This window comes from Ovis aries, chromosome 15 (genome assembly GCF_016772045.2).
Source record: "Ovis aries strain OAR_USU_Benz2616 breed Rambouillet chromosome 15, ARS-UI_Ramb_v3.0, whole genome shotgun sequence".
Lineage (NCBI taxonomy): Eukaryota > Metazoa > Chordata > Mammalia > Artiodactyla > Bovidae > Ovis > Ovis aries.
In genome coordinates this window covers 49,119,897-49,137,427 of record NC_056068.1, presented here as the reverse complement: position 1 = coordinate 49,137,427, position 17,531 = coordinate 49,119,897, and the positions used below count along the sequence as shown (strand labels likewise).

Here is a 17,531-nt window from a genome sequence, read left to right as displayed (position 1 = left end):
GATGAGCGAAGGAAGCAGAGTTCCCTGAGGAAAAGGAGCATGTCCTGCAAAAACAGGGAAGAAAAATGTTTTCATTCTCTTCTACAAATCTTACAATTTTGAATCACTAGTGAACCTTGTCTTGTTTTTAAATGCAAGTGCCTTACTATTTATTCTTTTATTAGATTCAGAGTTGTATTGATGACTTAGCAAAAGAGACAGAGGACTAAATCCAGAGCACATGGGTTTTAGCAAGATTCTCATTTGTTACCTCTACTGCTGCTGCTGCTGAGTCACTTCAGTCGTGTCCGACTCTGTGTGACCCCATAGATGGCAATCCACCAAGCTCCCCCGTCCCTGGGATTCTCCAGGCAAGAACACTGGAGTGGGTTGCCATTTCCTTCTCCAATGCATGAAAGTGAAAAGTGAAAGAGAAGTCGCTCAGTCCTGTCCGACTCTTAGCGACCCCATGGACTGCAGCCTTCCAGGCTCCTCCGTCCATGGGATTTTCCAGGCAAGAGTACTGGAGTGGGGTGCCATTGTATATTAAATATATCCATGCTTGTGTGCATGCTGTTGCCTCAGCTGTACCTGACTCTTGTGACCCTATGGACTGTAGCCTACCAGGCTCCTCTGTTCATGGGATTCTCCAGGCAAGAATACTGGAATGGGTTGCCATTTCCTTCTGCACGGGATCTTTATGACCCAGGGATTGAACCTGTATCTCCTGCATTGGCAGGCAGTTTCTTTACCAATAGCGCCATCTGGGAAACCCTAAATAGATTCATTCAGTTCCGTTCAGTCACTCAGTCATGTCCAACTCTTTGCCACCTCATGAACCGCAGCACGCCAGGCTTCCCTGTCCATCACCAACTCACAGAGTCTGCCCAAACCCATGTCCATTGAGTTGGTGATGCCATCCAACCACCTCATCCTCTGTTGTCCCTTTCTCCTCATCATCATTTCTTTCTCAGCATCAGGGTCTTTTCCAATGAGTCAGCTCTTCACATCAGGTACACACATATAAAAGAGGATGTTAGACTAGATAAGTTAGATTGGATAATGGTAATATATTTCCCATGTCTATGATTCTATGTTCATGGGCAGATAGGACATTTGTACACAAATATAGGAGAATACAAAGCCAATCCATCCTGTTTCTTCACTTCTCACTTTTCAAGGAAAAATTCCTTAACAGGACCATTACGAGTTTGCATACCCAATAAAACCAGTATGGTTATGATACTTTAAAATATTTTACAAAAAAAAAAAAAAAACCTACTTGTTTAAATATATAAGAGCTTGGACAGCAAGAAGATCAAACCAGTCAATCCTAAAGGAAATCAACCCTGAATATTCACTGGAAGGACTGATGCTGAAGTTGAAGCTCAAATACTTTGGCTACCTGATGTGAAGAGCAGACGCATTGGAAAAGACTCATGCTGGGAAAGATTGAGGGCAGGAGGAGAAGGAGATAGCAGAGGATGAGATGGTTAGACAGCATCAGCAACTCAATGGACATGAGTTTGAGCAAACTCTGGGCAATGGTGAAGGACAGAAAAGCCTGGCATGCTGCAGTCCATGGGGTTGCAAAGAGACATGACTGAGAAACTGAACAACAACATTGATAAAAATCAAATACTAAGAAAGATGTCATTCAATCAGTACATGTAGACTATAGTGTGTGTAGTTGGGAAAGCATTTGTTCAAGTAGTAGTTGTGAATCTGATATTGTTTAAGAGAAATTCTCCCTGAAGAAATAGGGCTTAAGTTAACTTTAACGAGAACAAAGGAAGTCATCGCAAACTAACAGATAATAATTGGAGCAGAATCATCTAGTAAGAATATTTCTTTAGAACAAAAGGACATTGAAAATGAATTGAGGGGTTTTGAGGTGGGTTTACGGTCCATCAGAAAGTCTTATTAAATTTGGATGCATTTCCATTTGGATGGTGTTTGATGACTCTGAACCACCTTCTCTGTTTGAGGTTATGAGCATATACTCAACCCAGATCAAGAAATCTCTAGGATCAAATAAGTTCCTTTATATTGGTTTTTCCCTAAGTTTTCTGACACCTTATTTTTATCTGTAGAAAGAATGCCTGGATTTTAAAGTACGTATATATTCTTTCTCTCATTCATGTATGCATCCTTTCAAGAAATATGTAAATGATTGACAAAAATGCCAAAGTGCAATGAACAGGATTAAAATTAGGCCTAGTGCATAAAGATAGTTTATATGTTACACAGGGAAAAAAAAAATCTTAGTTTAAGTTAGTTTAATGAGTTTCATGCCAGCTCCTTAAAGAACATGGCACAGCTTCAAACTGAGTGGGAATAACTAGTTACAGGACTTGTACTAAAGAGAGCATTTGAGAAAAAAACAGAGAAATATGTTCAATATAGGCAGCCCCTTGAGGACTTACTTTTAAAAAATGGGTGGAAATTTTAAATTAATAGGCAATGCATAAAAAAGTAAAATCCATGGACCTCATTTGAAAGAGAAGGCACACTTTTTCACATTTGACTTTAGAACATGTGCTTAATCTCTACATTCCCAATGTCAACTTAAAAAATATTCACGACTGAAAAGTTGAGAGTTTTGTTTTACTCGGTGGGTATTGTTAGGACATCAAGCCAGAGAGGTGGCATCTCAAGTAACCCTGAGAGTAACCATCTCAAGTAACAGTATCTAATGCACATTTCCAGAATTGTTTTTCTTTTCTTTTTACAGATGCTAAAACCCTCACCATATGGAAGAACTTAACTACTCAATTATGATGAACACATTGCCCTCAGATTTATTGAAGCTGGAGGATTGATGTTAACAATTCTAATACCAAACTGTTTCATCACTACCAACTAACTAGAGTATTGTACACCAGCTGATCACAGAACCTGGGACACTCCTCCTTCACCATGACTTAAAGATGCTTCCTGAAATCCATCAGATATGGGAGTTTGCTTGTTTGAACACAAGCTGTCCAGAACCCCTTGCTTAATGCCCTGAACTAAATGCTGCACTTTCTTCACCACAACTAGTAGTGGGCTGTACTGCACAAAGACAAGGGGACCTAAGTTTGGTTCCATAGCAGAAGCAGGCTCTCAAGTTATAGCTCCTTTAATTATAGTAAATAAATTAAGTGACCTCATGGATTGTCCAAGTGTCAAAGCTAGTCTTAACAATAGTGATAATTTTTCATTGTCTCCTATGGGCCAAATAAGTTATATAATTTTACCTCTTTTAAAAAATTTTTAATTTTAATTTTATTTTACTTTACAATACTGTATTGGTTTTGCCATACATTGACATGAATCCACCATGGGTGTACATGCGTTCCCAAACCTGAACCCCCCTCCCACCTCCCTCCCCACAACATCCCTCTGGGTCATCCCTGCGCACCAGCCCCAAGCATGCTTTCCACTATTCTCTACGCTTTTTATGATGTCTTTTTTCCACTGATATAATGAAAGGGAAACATAGTAAGGCTATTCTAATTCAGGGAACTCTGTTAGTAAAAAATGTGGGCAGGAATTGCTTTCCCTTTCTTAATTCTGTGGTTCTTAAACTACCCTTAGTTGTTCTTGCACTAAACTAATGAGCAAATGATAAATCACTCATCTTGGAAAAATACATTTATGTCTCTTTCTTCCCCATGGTGAATTCTTTAAGAATTCTTAAGAATCCTTGTAACCAGACCACCAAGACCCTGTAAATAGATTGCCCCATCACAAAGCTTCACATCCATCACAGTCACAAATGCATACTATATTATCAGCTCCTTTTTACAGATGAAAACATTGAGACTAAGATTATGAAACCAAGGCTCAGCAATATCATGTTACTTTCTCACATTTATCCACACGGAAAATCCAGGAGTTGAACTGTGTTCTCTCTGATTTCACTCTGTTCTCTTCACTTCTTACTTTAAACAGAACTTAATGAAATATGTGGAATAATGAGCACATGTTCATAACTGCAGTCACTATTTTAATAACTATGTTGAACAACACAGCAACTGTTTTTAAATTGATATATATGAATATAATATACTAATCTCTTGAATATGTACTACCAAATGCACCAATTTCTTTTGAACTTTGGCTTTATAAACTATCTAAAAATTACATAGTTCCTCATATATTTAGAAAAGACTTCAATGCACTGAATCATTGACCTCATGCAAAGAAGACTTCTTGAGTGTGGAAAGGGAGGTCATTTGACCCTTTGAAAGCCATCCCAGGCAGCAGCAGTCTCTTAGAAAGAGAGAAAATCTCAAACTCAGAAACAGTTCCTGAGCAGTCCTGCCCCCTTAAACCATCTCCAAAGTTCTCTTTTGTGAGAACTCACAGGCATTTATCAGGAATGAGAGAACTCTCAGATCTGAGAAAGAGTTTATAAGGAGTCCAGGAGCTTCCTGGGAAAGCCATTTACCTAGCAGAAAAACCATCAATTCTTAAGAGAGAACTCTAGCTGTGTCCTTCTAACACTTTTGCCCCAAACAACTAACCTTGGAGGGCAATTCATTTCAGTCTAACTTTTTTTTCCTTTCTCCGAAGAGAATCCTGAATGGATTATGATTGTAGTTCTCATTCAAAAGCAATATTACCCCTGTACAATTTAGAAGACAGTAACTCAGCTAACAAGCATATGAAAACATGATCCACATCGTAAGTCATCAGGGAAATGAAAATAAGACAGTAATAAGATACCACTACACATCTGTTAGAAATGCCAAACTCCTTAACCCTGACGTCAAATCCTTGTGAGGATTTGAAGCCACAGGAACTCTCATTCATTGCTGATGGAAATGCAGAATGATACAGCCCCTTTAGAAGACAATTTGGTGGTTTCTTACAAAACTATACAAACATGCTCATACCATGCAATCCAGCAGTTGTACGCCTTAGTATATACCCAGAAGAACTGAAAACCTATGTCTGTAAAAAGATTTGTTATGCTCATTTTTTTCATTTCTATGCAAGGACTGGTATGATAGTTCCTTGACTTTGTATCCTTGTAAAAGTTTGTTAAAAGTAAATTTGTTCAAGGCACAGAGATTTATTACTTGATCCTCATATCAGTATGGTTAGAGAAGGAGAATGGTTCATATGTTGTATTGTAGATATATTAACTAATTGTATCTATAATTTGTATGTTTTTGTATATATTGAGAACATTTAAAGAGTTATAGTAACGTTGACACTTTGAAATCTTTCACATTTAAATCTTCAATATATCTTAATTGCGATTCATGAAAATGGACATTGTTTTCAAGTAAAAATATTACTAAATCTGCAGTTATTAAAATTTTGAACTAATTTTTTTCTTTTAAAAAAAGTCTGAAGTTTAAAAGGTAAATAATTAAAACTTAAAAATTTTTGTGATCTCAAGTTTTAATTCAGTCAGATTTCACAATTAAGTCTGTACAAACTTTGGTACCTATTTGGAGAAAGCTGTAGCTATTCAAAGTTATCTAGGCATAATTGAATAGTGAAAAAATCTACTTAAAAAGATTTTGTGATAACTTCATTAACATTTTAGTGGTTTTTGAAGAGGTATTGTTTTTGCACCCTATAAAATGAATCAAAAGAAATAAAATTACTAATGTAATTTTCTTTTTAATTGTTCACATTTTGTAAAGTCTTATTTTTGGCACATTAAAAGTAAATGTTGACATTCATAATAATATAACAAAATAGAGAAATTATAGGAGTTAAGTTTGACATTTTGCAGTTTTCTGTAATTTATCATTTAACTTTTCTCTTGGACCTTTAAAATCAAAAACAGTGTAGAATAGCTGAAAAAATAGCTATTCCTTCTCAGCTGTGTTTTAGACTTGTGAAATATTTTGATAGATTTTATTACTTAAAGTCATTTAGATGCCTTTACTTGAAAATAAGGACTCTCACTTAGTTTTTAGTTACATTTTAAACACTAGAACTTTAGAGTATAGCTACAAGTAAGCCATGCTGAAGATTGTGGAATGCTTTTCAGGGCAACTCAAGTGACCTCATTTTTGTTCTTTTTGGATTCAAGACAGTATTTCTGTCATTGGATCTCTGATTTGTAGCATTAATAAATATTCTTTCAGTGTGAGCCAAATTCATAAAATTCATTTTCTATATTTTAGTGGTAAAAAGCAGTAAAATAGCTTTTCTTTTTAAAAAATTATTATTAATATTCAGGGGTTGACAGAATGACAAAATTGATAGCAATAGGAAATTTACAGAATCGGAAAATACGGGAAACACAAGTTGCAAAATTCTATCAAGTTTTTGAAACCAGAAGTTTAGGAATTATGAAATTGTTTTTATGGTATCCATTAATGAAGAGGGAAAAAATCCTTCAGTGGATTGAGATAAAATTCCTTTACTTTATAATTTTATAATATTAAACATTCTCTTTTCTTAATCCTTATTAACATTAATAAAATCAATTCAACTTAAAAAAAAAAAAGTAAATTTGTGAGTAGAACATCCAAAACAAACCACCTGTTCTATGCCCAGGCTCACTTGTGATCCCCACACAACCCCGCACCCAGCTGCGAAATCTACCAACCTCCAATATCAAGTGCATGAATTTTGTACCTTTCTAAGAAAACTTTACATTTCTTTTTAAAATCTCATTAATTATTTCATAAAGCACTTTAAGTATCTATCACATACCCAGGTTTTGCGCTGGCAATGCAGGGAATGGAACCGAGTCCACTGAGTCCCTTCAAACCACTTTTGATGCGTTTGATCAGCCACAGCACCTTCTTCATATGTTGCACAATTTTTTTTTTTGCTTTTAAGTTGTATTCTCACATTTTCTGAAATAATAAAACATAGTATGCCAAAAATTTTGCCTTTTTCCTTCCAGCTTCAATAATAAAATGTGTTCACAAAAGTTCCCAATTTTGAGAAGTATTTTTTAATGCATGCTGATATGATAGCTATCACAATACAATCTAACAGAATTGTGGATAAGGTTAAAGACAAGGAAGCACCCCTGGAGCCATCTTGTGGGAAAAAAACAAAGTAACCTTTTGTCAAACCCAGTGCTTTCTGTCTCTGTAGATTTGCCTACTTTAGACACTTCATATAAATTGAATCATATACTGGGTAGTCTTTTGGTACTGGCTTTTTTCAATTAGCATCATACTTCCAAGATTCATCCATCTTGTGGTAAGTGTAAATGTTTCACTCTTCTTAGTGGTCAAATAATGTTCCATTGTATAAATCTATTGTGTTATATATAAGCATTTTTCAGCTGAGGGACATTTGAGTGGCAGAAACATTTGTTAACCCTGTTCTTTCCTCATTGAATTTTATGCATATCTGTGTCAAAAATCAATTGAAAAGAAATGTGAGCTCTTATTTCTATATTCTCAATTTTATTTCATTAAACTACATGTCTATCCTATGCCAGTATTAGACCACCTTGATTACTGTAACCGTATAGCATATTTTGAAATTGTTTAGGGTGACTCTTCCAACTTTGCTGCCTTTTTATGGTTTTTGCTATTCTGGGTGCCTTAAAATTTCATATGTATTTTGAGACCAGTTTGTCAATTTATGTAAAGAAACAAATGAGTTTTAGTAAGGATTTCACTACAACTTAAGAATCAATTTGGGAAATATAGCCATATTAAGTCTCTAAATTCATAACCATCGTATATATTTTTATTTATTTCCAACTTCTTTAATTTCTTTGAGCAGTGCTTTTGTCTACAATGCTTTCAGTATGTAAGTTTTGGACCTCCTTGGCTAAGATTATTTCCAAGTATTTTTATTCTTTTTGATTCTATTGTAAATGAAATTACTCCTTAATTTCAAATTTAAGTTGTTCTTTGTTAGTGTATAGAAATACAATGGATTTGTAACATATTGATCTTGTTTTATTGAACTTTATTGATGCGATTTATTAGTTTTAATAATTTTTAGAATAGATTTCTTGAGATCTTTTAAACAAAAATATCAGATCATATGCAACAATGTGGATAGACTTGGAGGGTTATGCTAAATGAAATAAGTCAGAGAGAGACAGACAAATACTGTATGATATCACTTAAATGTAGAATCTAAAAATACAACAAGTTAGTGAATATGATAAAAAAAGAAACAGACTTACACATACAGAGAACAAACTAGTGTTCTCCAGCGGGCAAAGGGAAGGGATGAGGGGCAATATAAGGTTAGGGAACTAAAAGGTACAAGCTATTATATATGAAATAAGCTACAAGAATATACTGTGCAACATGGGGAATATAGTCAATATTTTATAACAACTATAAATGGAGTATAAGTCTTAAAAATTGTAAATCACTGTATCATACACCTGTAACTTTTATAATATTGTACAACTAAACTTCAATTAAAATAAATAAATAAATAAAATTTAAACACTAAAAAAAGGTAAATTTTCACCAAACTACATCCCCACCCCACCCATCCAAACTTCTACTTTTTTTTTGCTTTTGAGTTATATAGAATAGATGATATTAACTAAACTAGGTTTTAGAAGTCATAGCTAAGGAGTAGCTTTTATTACAGAGTTGTTAGAATCAAACTCAAACCCCTTGGGAAAAAGGACCTTTTTAATGGTCCTAATGATCTGTTTGGTTTTCACACTGTAGATAATGGGATTCATCACTGGTGGAATAAGCAAATACACTTTGGCCATAAGAATGTGTGCATAAGGAGGTGCCTTTCCCCCAAATCTATGGGCAAAGCACAAGCTAATGAGAGGGATGTAATGCTCAGCTTGGCCTTAATAATCAAGACATAGGAGAGAAAGATAAAGATGGAGACCACTCTTGCAGTAACTATGAGGACAGTAAGTCCTTAAACACTGTTGATCTTATTGTCAGAACATGAAAGCTGGATTACATCAGGATGAAAGCAATAAGAATGATGGAGCACATGGATTTTTCAGAAGGATAGATATTTAAGAAGTAGGGCCATAGGCACTAGGATCACTGTGCCTCTGGCTAAGATGGCAAACCATACTTTGATAATTCTGGAATCAATCAGAATGGTAGCACATCTCAGTGGGTTACATGTAGCAATGAAGCAATCAAAGGCCACTGCCAGGAGCACTGAAGGCTCCATGACAGTAAAAAGTTGAAAGAAGAATGTCTGGGCAACACAGACATCGAAACTGATCTGTCTTGCATTGAACCAGAATATGGCCAGCATGGTGACTAGTGTTGAAATACACAATCCCAGGTCTGTGGGAGACTTGACTCAGGGATGATGACAAATAGAATTACACCATTCCCAGATAAGGCAGTTATGCAGAGACAGCAGAAAGGGATGGGAAACCAGGCATGGGCAGCTTCTAGTCCTGGAACTCCCGTCAGTAAAAAGATCAGAGGAGAGGAAGTAATGTTAGGAAAAGGTGACATTTATACTATGGATAATAGAGTTGAAATAAAATGTCCTATAAGGATAAATGAAAACACCATTCAGTAAATTCATTATGATTTTTATTAACTACAGTTAGATAAATCAAATTGGAGATTTTCCTTAGGACCTTATCTCTACTTTTTTGCTCCCTAGTCTTTAGTCTTCTTTGCTGTACTGAACTCTTGTCTCCTGATTTGTAATAGCGAAGAGGGCATTTTTAATAATATCTCAAGAGTACTATTTGTCATCTTCCACTTTGATCCTAAGAGTTTTTCCCTCCCTTTCTTTGTACTTCCCACATAAAGGAGAATTGGATCAAGATAATCTGAAAATACCAAGAAGTTAATGGAGACCTCAAAGTAATAATAGGTTATAAAAGAAAGATGTATTACTTAATAAAAATACATCATATGCTAGAATATTTGTATTAATTCTAGTACATTATTGTGCAACTTTATCATACATTTAAAAATATATAGTCTTTCTAGGAAGCCATTTTTTAAGGAAATAATTTTATACATGTTGAAATATCCTAATTTATTATTTCTTGGTCAATGGATCTTACCCCTGACTTGATTGGGTTATTTCTAATCTAGAGTTACATTTCTGATCTTGATTTTTTTCCTTTTATGTCTGTTGTCATTGTAGTTGCGTTGAAACATAACTGGTTAAGATAATTTTCTGTGACATTGCCTTTAGCAATTACTCCTTTCAGAGGCAACTATATTAAATTTCAGGGTTAAGAGTAAGGTGTGCAGATACATGGTATTAGATACTCCCTCTTCAGCCTAGTCTTGTTGCAGTTATCACCACCCTTTACTTGCCTACAGTCTCAGAACAATACCCTTACAGAGCCTGGCTTTCTCAAAGTAAATAACATATTTGAACTTCCATTTCCACCAGTGGATTTTTTTGTTATGTAAGTTATGTCCTGAAAGGTTTTTTTTTTTTTTTTTTCTCTTTCACATGTTGACTTAACTCTGATCTAGTCCCCTTATGTACTGCAAACTCTTGCTAAGATCTTCACTAAGCCAATCTGGTGGTGCTGTATATATTGTTAATTTTCTTCTCTTTGCCTCTTGAAGGTTGGATGACTTCCTCATAGTCCCAGTCATTGACTGGAATTCCATTGGTCACTCATGAATATTGGAAACATGATTCTCAAACCACTTAATTTGGAGAATATACTCCTATAGCTGTGTTATGCCTACATGATTTTACCTCCTTAGTGATTGAAACATTTTTGGCTCCAAATCTTATTTTGAGATGCCTCTTGTGACTACTTTTATTTTTAATCCCCAGCTATTATTGCTATCCAGTCTCAAATTTTATTCCTGTTCTTATAGGCTACTGAGTTCCTTGGAGAAGGAAATGGCAACCCACTCCAGTACTCTTGCCTGGAAAATCCCGTGGACAGAGGAGCCTGGTAGGCTACAGTCTATGGGATCGCAAAGAGTTGGACACGACTGAGTGACTTCACTACACTACACTACTGAGATCCTAACATATCTTACATCTGAGGCTGCTCAGTTTTTGTTTAGAATAGCCACGTCTTTGGTCTTGTCATTTGATGTTAATATATTAAGGTGATTGAATTAGTCATCTCCGTGATTGTTTTCTTATTCTATTCAGTTGCAATTTAAAAAGACTTCAATGGTACATGGTTATGGACACTACTTAGTATCTTAAATATATGAGAGATTCTAAAAGGGCTCCACATACAGAAAAATTCAAGTGCATGTTTTATTGATTATGGAATGGCTACTGTCATGATATAAAATGATTAATGTTCTATTAATTTTATAATTATTTGATGTAAAGGTATATTAAGTAAAATTAAATCAATTTCTCACTCAGTTTTCTGGCATCATGCAAAATTGATATGCAAAAATTTTGAAATCAGAGGACAGAATATTCTTGATAACATTGGTAAACTGGAGATATTAATAGTTAAGTTATTTTGAAAGGAAGTTAAGACCTATCATTCATAGAATTCCACAGTATGTCAGGCCTGTTATTTAGCTCTTTAAGTGAAGAATCATTTAATTTGAAAATCATATTGTTTTTAAGACTCAGGTTTTTCATCCAGGAAAGTAAAAATTAGAGAAATAAATTTTGTAATATTTCATACAATGGAAAAGCTAGGCTTTGAATTCCATCTTGGTATATTCAAAATTTGTTAAAGTCCACCATGGTACGTACCAATGCTTCTCGATGGTGGAAAATTGGTAGAAAAACATTAAATAAATAAACTTTTATGTTACATATATATGCAGATTACTAAAATGTCAATTATTCATGTGATTTTTTTTCTTCAACAGCCATATGCTATCATCTTTCTTTGTCTCTAAACAATTGTGTAAATGCATAGACATTAGCATTTCAAACACTTGGTGTTTTATAGATTTTTTAGTGTGTGTTCTGATTTCTATTGTTCTACTTAAAACTTATTTCCTTATCAACATTCAAGGGAGATGAAAAAGCATTATTTTGTCACATGCTAAATTATTAAGATGACTGGTAAGATTAACATTGTATAATGAGACCTGCTGGAATCATAGACTTGAGCTAAAATACTAAAAATTAGTCCTATTCATTTCCATAGTCACTGCTGGCATATTTAACCTAAGTTAAGTGACTTCAAATGCATCTCTTTGATATCAGTCTGGCTTGAATATCTTGATTTCTTGAAGAGTATTATAGGCTGTTATTCTGAATGGAACAGTATTGTTACCAGGAAGATACTATTGAAACTTTCATGCTCTACTACCAATAAATCACTATTGTTTCAGATAAATTATTTATCTCTTTGAAGCTCAACACTAGGATTTGAGCATATGACCCCAGATATCCCATAGTCAATATTTTCACTTAAAGAAATCAAATCTCACTTTTCATGGCAGAATTATACATTGATGACTGAAATTCAGCTCTTTGGGCTATTTGAACTCTCCATATTCAGTACCATGAATAATATATTTTAGATATCTAAGGACCCCTAGTCAGTTTTCTAGTTGATCACATAACCTGGATTACTTTTTGATTTTCAGAATTTCATTGTTTATAAATTTTTCCGAATGGAGATTCAGTACATTGGAAAGAATATCTGTTCTTTATTTCTAAGCTGCACTGAAAACAATAAAGTGCTATTTTATTGTTTTCAGGTAATGGAATATAGCCGATTAACAATCTTGTGATAGTTTCAGGAGCACATCCTATGGTAAATTCTCAAATAAAAGGCAATTCTACAACATCTTTTGTTTGCATGGCTATTATAATTTCCTCTTAAAAATACTTCCCCTGAAGAAGCCAAATCTCTTACAGCAAAATGAGTCTACATAAACCTTCCAACATTAATACACATCCATGTCTCTCTGATGCCCTTGTACTTACGTCAAGTGAAGAGCATGAGGAAGAGACAGGGCTACGTGATCTCCTTCAGTTCCCAGAGTAGAGGTTCTCTATGAAGAACCCACTCTCGGGAGACTCATTTACCCATCAGAAAACCCTGTTCCTAAGGGATCTCTCTGGCCAGTTGTGTTTGCTTGTTTTGCCACCTTTGTTCTTCAGAGTCACTCTGCTTGCCTAAATTGGCTTGCTCTCCCACAATGTTTGGTGTACTACAATTGCTGAGGTTGTTTTCTTTTTGACTTACAATGGTTTATATTGAAATTATATAACAGGAAAATATAAATATTGAATAAACATGAGAAGTCTGTGAATACAGTTTCCATGCATGCTTTGGAGAAGGAAAAACATCATCCTCCTATACTAGGATTTTAGATCCGGTTATTCCACAGACAGGATTTCCCCAGTGGCTCCGTGGTAAAGAATCAGCCTGGAATGCAGGACAATCAGGAGACTAGGGTTTGATCCCTGGGTCGGATGATCCCCTGGAGGAGGGCATGGCAACCTGCTCCAGTATTCTTGCCTGGAGAATCCTGGCTACAGTCAATAGGGTTGCACAGAGTCAGACATGACTTAAGCAACTTATCACATATCGCACATTTCACACAGAGGAAGATTTAAATTTTCCTTCACACGAGATAACGAAGATACGACAGATATTGTACAACAACTTGTTGTATCCTGTTATATCTCAGTGGCTCCCCAAACTGGCTAACTTTTAGATATACCTGAGGAATCTTATTATAGATATAGATTCTTAAGCCAGAACTGGTAAAATAATATATTCTGGAGGGGGGTTGAAGGAAGGTGAATTTTTGTACATTAAATTTTTTTTGTCTTTATTGAATTTGTTGCAACATTGATTCTGTTTTATATTTTTAGTTTTCTATCCATGAGGCAGGTGGCAGCTTAGCTCCCTGACCAGGGATCAAACACAGATCCCCTGCATTGGAAGGCAAAGTCTTAACCACTGGAGCCAGAGAAATCCCTAGATTTTGATTATTTTAGAGCAGTTGTAGTTTCATGTCAAAATCAAGTGAAGGATCTCCATGGTGGCTCAGTTGTAAAGAATCCACCCACCAATGCAGGAGATGCGGGTTCCATCTGTGGTCAGGGAAGATCCCACATGCTGCGGAGCAACGAAGCCCATCCACCACAACTATTGAGTCTGTGCTCTGGAGTCCAGGAACCACAACTACTGAAGCCCATGCAATTTAGAGACCGTGCCGCTCAACAAGGGAAGCCACCACAGTGAGAAGCCCGTGCACCACACCTAGAGAGTATCCCCTGCTTGCTCCAACCAGAGAAAAGGCCACACAGCAACGAAGATCCAGCACAGCTAAAAATAAGTTTCACCAATTAGTTTTAAAAATTAAGTGTAAATTACACAACGCCATATACATCCCACTCCAACACATGCACAGCCTCCCCCACCATCAACATCCCTCGCCAAAGTGATATATTTGTTGCAATCAATAAACCAACACTGACTCACCATTATCATTCAATGTTCATAGTTTACATTACGATTCATTCTTGGCATGGTTCATGGCACATATTTTGACAAATGCATAATGACATGTATTCACCATCATAGTATCTAATTGCCCTAAAAGTTCTCTCTGCTCCATCTATTCATCCTTCCCTCTCCCTAAGTTCTTGTCTCCATGGTTTTACCTTTTGCCAAAATGTCATATAGTTGGAATTATATAATACATAGCCTTTTCATATTGATTACTTTCACTTTATAGTATCTATTTAAGGTTCGTCAATGTCTTTTGTGACTTGATAGCTCTTCTTAGCAACCACTGTATGGATGAACCGGGGATCTGTATTTTTAATAAGATGCCCATCCATCAATATGTATCTAGCCTGTATTACAATCCTATGGAAAGGACTTTGGGGAATACATTACAGACAAGAGGTATTTTCTTTAAAATTTGAATGTCAGTTAAAATTGTATATAGTGGATACAACATTCCCATTGAATTATTAATTCAATTAATATGCCACATTATTACTTCTCATTTTAACTTGCTCCTATCATTTTTGTTTTGCTTGTTCCTATCGACTTCTGTATCATGGTTTATGATTTCATACCATGGTTATAATAAAGTAGAATTGCTATTTAAAGTTCTTGTCTTTTACTAAGTCTCCTGGAAAGCAGGAACATCTATAATAGGCATTTTAATGCAACTACATCTTTGAAAATTATACTCCTTACTAAGCAATAGCTCACTTAAAGTAAGAAGCTAATCTTGTTCACATTTATAGTCTCAATATCCAAACTAAAGTCTGTTTTATTAGAGATACTAGGTGCATGTTACTACTGGAAAATGAATATGAATGTAATTTGAGGTGGCTGTGTCCTTAGTTTTATTTGTTCTACTTTGTGGCTGCAAAACTCTGAGCTGGTGATATCTCAGATGGCATAGTGCGCCACTGTCTTATCACCATCTGTGAAGAAGTGAGAGAGTGAAGTAGAGTGAAGTAGAGTGGGACCAGTCAGACTAACAAATCCAGGGCATTGCTTGGCAATGAGCTAGAATAATTGAGGGAGGGTATTTAATTGAGTCTGGGGAAATAAATCTTCGAGAGAGCATTTCAAAGCATTTCTATGTCTATACAAAGTAGCAGCTCAGTGCTAATTTACCAAATAGATACTACAAACATATACAGAAATAGACAATGAGGTTTGAAACCACACTGAGCTAATACCTAGGAATGGTTGAACTTGAGGGAATATATCAAGGAGGATTTTGGCTTTTTCTATAAAATCTTTTATTAGTGGGAATATATTTATTATTTCTTGTATAACAAAATTTAATTCAAAAGCCATTTGCAAAGCCCTTTTCTGACTACTTGATAGCAAACAGGAGGAAAAGGGACAATGTTAGAGGTCTATACATTTAAAAGGAAGCCAAGATTTAGTGTAGAAACTTAAGTGTTGGAGATGAAAGATATTCTGGTGTTAGAACAGTCAAGAAATACAGATTCATTGCATGCAGAAGCAAAAGGAAAGTGAGCATTTGAAGATGGTTTATAAGTTTTTGTCTCTGGCATCGGAAAAAATTTCCAAACTTACCTAATAGCAGCAGTTCTGGAAAACACATTAAATTTTTTAAAAATGGCTTAAATTATTCTTAGTCAAATTGAGCTTTATGGAAACTGGGATAAGTTCCTGGGAGTGCAATCTCAAGTTCCAAAATAACCCTTTCTCTATATAATTGAGAGATTCAGGACTGATCAATTACTGGATAACACAGGCAGAAAAACTGGGATAAGTTATAAGAGTGATTTCTTATGTTATACATGCCAAACACTGAATTGAAAACTTATCACTGGAATTGTTCAGAAGGACAATTTGATAGTCTATTATGTTCAGTTCAGCTCAAAAACTATCACTGCGTCTGCTCTGTGAGAGACGTTTTGCTATGTGGCGTAGAAGTTTCAAAGAAAATCAAGGCATTTTTTTTTAATTTAGGGAATTTATAGCATTGTGGAAAGTATAATAAATACATACAAATGTATGGTCAAAACATTTAAAGGCAAAAAGTATACAGATAAGGCACTTAAAAGGTAAATTATGGGAAGGAGAGATCAAATGTCACCAAAATAATCACAAAAATCTTCATGAAGAAGATATTTAAAGAGGAGCCTTGAGATATCAGTAGAGTTTCAAGTTGGAGTTGGAGTTGTCAGGATTGAAGTGGAGTCAACAGTAAACATCAAACAAACAGTAAACAGTCAACCATTAGGAAAGTTGCATGTACATGACAGAGCATTTCAGTTCGGTTCAGTTCAGTCGCTCAGTTGTGTCCGACTCTTTGTGACCCTGTGAATCGCAGCACACCAGGCCTCCGTGTCCATCACCAACTCCAGGAGTTCACTCAGACTCATGTCCATTGAGTCAGTGATGCCATCCAACCATCTCTTCCTCTGTCATCCCCTTCTCATCCTGGCCCCAATCCCTCCCAGCATCAGAATCTTTTCCAATGAGTCAACTTCACTTGAGGTGGCCAAAATACTGGAGTTTCAGCTTTAGCATCATTCCTTCCAAAGAAATCCCACGGCTGATCTCCTTCAGAATAGACTGGTTGGATCTCCTTGCAGACCAAGGGACTCTCAAGAGCCTTCTCCAACACCACAGTTCAAAAGCACGAATTCTTCGGCGCCCAGCTTTCTTCACAGTCCAACTCTCACATCCATTCATGACCACTGGAAAACCATAGCCTTGACTAGACAGACCTTTGTTGGCAAAGTAATGTCTCTGCTTTTCAATATGCTATCTAGGTTGGTCATAACTTTCCTTCCAAGGAATAAGCATCTTTTAATTTTATGGCTGCAGTTACCATCTGCAGTGATTTTGGAGCCCAAAAAGATAAAGCCTGCCACTGTTTTCCCATCTATTTCCCATGAACTGATGGGACCAGATTCCATAATCTTCGTTTTCTGAATGTTGAGCTTTAAGCCAACTTTTTCACTCTCCACTTTCACTTTCATCAAGAGGCTTTTAGCTCCTCTTCACTTTCTGCCATAAGGGTGGTGTTATCTGCATATCTGAGGTTATTGATATTTCTGCCGGCAATCTTGATTCCAGCTTGTGCTTCTTCCAGCCCAGCGTTTCTCATGATGTACTCTGCATAGAAGTTAAATAAGCAGGGTGACAATATACAGTCTTCACGTACTCCTTTTCCTACTTGGAACAAGTCTGTTGTTCCATGCCCAGTTCTAACTGTTGCTTCCTGACC

General features: G+C 35.7%; 1 pseudogene; it reads right to left on the bottom strand.

The window, feature by feature from the left end:
• Nucleotides 1-8,494: 8,494 nt before the first annotated feature.
• LOC101118559 (olfactory receptor 51F2-like) lies at nucleotides 8,495-9,371 on the bottom strand (annotated as a pseudogene).
• Between the last annotated feature and the right edge of the window lie 8,160 nt (nucleotides 9,372-17,531).